Source organism: Otolemur garnettii, unplaced genomic scaffold (genome assembly GCF_000181295.1).
Source record: "Otolemur garnettii isolate 467f Iridium unplaced genomic scaffold, OtoGar3 scaffold00245, whole genome shotgun sequence".
Lineage (NCBI taxonomy): Eukaryota > Metazoa > Chordata > Mammalia > Primates > Galagidae > Otolemur > Otolemur garnettii.
In genome coordinates this window covers 120,228-123,144 of record NW_003852640.1, presented here as the reverse complement: position 1 = coordinate 123,144, position 2,917 = coordinate 120,228, and the positions used below count along the sequence as shown (strand labels likewise).

Here is a 2,917-nt window from a genome sequence, read left to right as displayed (position 1 = left end):
GATTTCAGAGGGCCGGGAAGAAACAAAAGGGCCTCTAAGGTGACAGCTGAGCTGAAGCGACAGCAGGGACCAGTGAGGCGAGGTCAGGGGGAGATCGTTCCTGCCAGCGGGGACATCACGGGCAAAAGTTCGGAGGCGAGAACGAGTTTGGCCAGTCCTAGTTCTAAGACAGCAAAAGACCCGCCGCCGGCCGAGAAGGCACTGGGACACGCGGGGGTGGACTTCCGCTCCCGCTTCCGCGCCCGGAAGTACGTCTGTAGCCGGAGGCGGCCAGCTCCAGAGCACAGCAGAGGGCCCTCTAGGCACCGCGGAAGCCTAGGCGCTAGGTGGCGCTGGAGAGCTACTCAGCAGGGGGTCACCGGGGCGGGCTCTGGGCCGCACTGGCGGTGCCGACCACCGTCGCCGGAGAGCGCCGTGCTCCAGGATTGGCGGCCCGAGTCGTGGGGGCAGGCATTTAGGCTAAAGCCCCCAGGGATTGGCGACTGCGCAGACGGGGCGGAGCGGCCCTTTTGTCTGAGGCGCTGCGGGATGTAGCCTCTTCACGCGCTAGCTGGCTGCGCCGACGGTGAGTGGAGGCGCGTGTCGGCCACCGGCCGTCCAGGACCCCGACCCCTCACGGACACCACCGGGGCCAGCGTGTCCTTCGCATCGATGGGATGCTTCCTGCGGGCACGCGCTGCCGGCCTCACTAGCGCCGGTACCTCCCAACGATGCCTCACCCTCCGAACCCAGTCCCCACCCTTCCCCTCGCCACGCCCCGCGCCCTCTGGACCTCCCGATTCTCCCCGCTTCCCCCCGCTTCCCACCCTCCGGCGCTCCTTCCCCGGTCCGGACCCGTAGACCCTTACCCCCTCCTCGTCGGACCCTCCAGAACCCCCTCCGCTCGGACCCCCAGCCCCTTCCTTCACCCTGCACCCTGGCGTCCCTTTGCGCCGCGTTCTTGGCGGGGTCTAGATAGAGAGGACGGTGTGGGGTGTGGGGAGTGTCCTCCTCAAAGAGTGAAGACCGGGGTTTTCTATTCCGTGCGTAACCTTCAGGGCCCTAAAGGCGCGCTTTCCCGCGACTGGCGCTGCCAGCCGAGCCCCACGTCCGGGCTCCACACCGTTTTGTGCGGTCTTTTCCCAGCTACTTTGTAAGGCCTTATTTTAATGAATGAGACCAACGGTTTGCAACGTGGCAGATATTTTCCTTGTTTAGTATTGACTTTAAATTGTTTAATAGAAGGTAATATGTAAGTTCTTTTAACGCAAGGATGTCAGAGATAGGAAGCCTCCCTGCAGCTGCGAATTGCGGCGCAATCGCGAGTCAGTGGGGGTGCGCGGCTCGCCCCCGCCGGATCGGTACTTGCAGATTGTCGAGTTCAAACCCGTCTGGCCGCCCGCCAGCTCCACCCGTGCTTCTCCTTCGGAGGGAGCTCTGGGCTGCTTTGCCCGGGTGGAGCCCTAATTCCCGTTGTCAGTTGGTGAGGTTGAAATCTCTTCGTGTTTTAGCCCTTGTATTTCGTTTTGACTTGGCAGCTTGTATTCTTTTCCATATATGTTAACAACAGATTTCTCAATTCATCCGTTTGGCTGCAATTATGTTCTTTTGTCTTGGTTTGGATTTTTTTTTAGAGAAAAGATTTTAAGTTTTTAATGGTCAAAAATTTTCCTAAATACTTTTGAGCTTTGTCCTGTGTTTTTAAAGGGTTTCCTTGCCCTCCCATGTGGTCTTTGTGGAGAGAAGAGTTCTCCCAAACGTGAAAATGGAGGGGCCCCATAAGGACCCTGGGTTTTAAAATAAACTCGTTTTTCTTTGGTACTTGTAAGATGTTGGATACATCTGGAATTTATTTTGGTGTGGGGTGAGTTTGGAATCCAGCTTCATTTTTTTCTCTAAGTAATAGCCATTTCTGATACCATCTATTGAATAATTCATCTCTTTATTAACTTGAAACACTCCTTCTTCGTATAATTTATTCTTACACGTCTTTAGGCCCATTTCTGGAGTTTGTGGTGGCCTTGATGTGCGTAAAGTTTTGATTTGTAAGCTACAGATCTGCCCCCAAGGTTTCTGCTTTTGGTATTTTGCTTAGAAAGGCCCTTCCCACGTAAAATAATACAAATCTACGTGTATTTTTCCAAATTCATTTTTATTGATACATAACAATTGTACGTTTCTAAGGAGTACAAGTTATATTTGGTACATGTATACAATGTGTTACAATCAAATGGGGTAATTGGGGTATCTGTCACTGCAAACATTTCTTTGTGTTGGGAACATTTCAGATCTTCTAGCTGTTTTGAAATACACAATAAATTACTGTTAATTATAGTCACCTACTGTGCAATAGAACTCTAGAATTTATTCCTTTTGTCTAACTGTATGTTTATATTCATTAGCCAACCTCCCTTCAATCCCTACACCCACACTTCACAGCCTCTGGTAACTGTCATTCTACTCTCTACCTTAAAAGATCAACTTTACTTAGTTCCCTCATGTGAGTGAGAACATGTGATACTTGTCTTTCTGTACCTGGCTTAACATAATGACCTCCAGTTCATCCATGTTCCTGCAAATGACAGGATTATGGCTGAATAATCTTCCTTTGTGCATATATACCATTATTTTCCTTATCCATTTAACCATTGATGGGCACTTCGGTTGATTCCGTATCTTGGCCTTTGTGAATAGTGCTGCAGTAAACTTGGACATACAGTTATCTCTTTCATATACTGATTTGCTTTTTTTTTTTCAATATATACCCAGCAGTGGGATTGCTGGGTCATATAGTGGATGTATTTTTAGTTTTCTGAGGAACCTCCATACTGTTTCCCATAGCCTACCTGGAGTGTACTAGCATGCCCCTTTCTCCCTATCCTTACCAGCTTTTCGTTACTTTTTGTCTTTTTGATAATAGCCATTTTTTTTTTTTTTT

General features: G+C 50.0%; 1 protein-coding gene across 1 annotated transcript in view; it reads left to right on the top strand.

The window, feature by feature from the left end:
- Nucleotides 1–519: 519 nt before the first annotated feature.
- LOC100948385 (zinc finger protein 250) overlaps nt 520–2,917 on the top strand; it is a 36,103-nt gene continuing 33,705 nt past the window's right edge. Inside the window, exon 1 of the mRNA XM_012813048.2 lies at nt 520–565. The gene's annotated coding sequence lies outside the window, so the exon portion shown is untranslated. The remainder of the gene's footprint in view (nt 566–2,917) is intronic.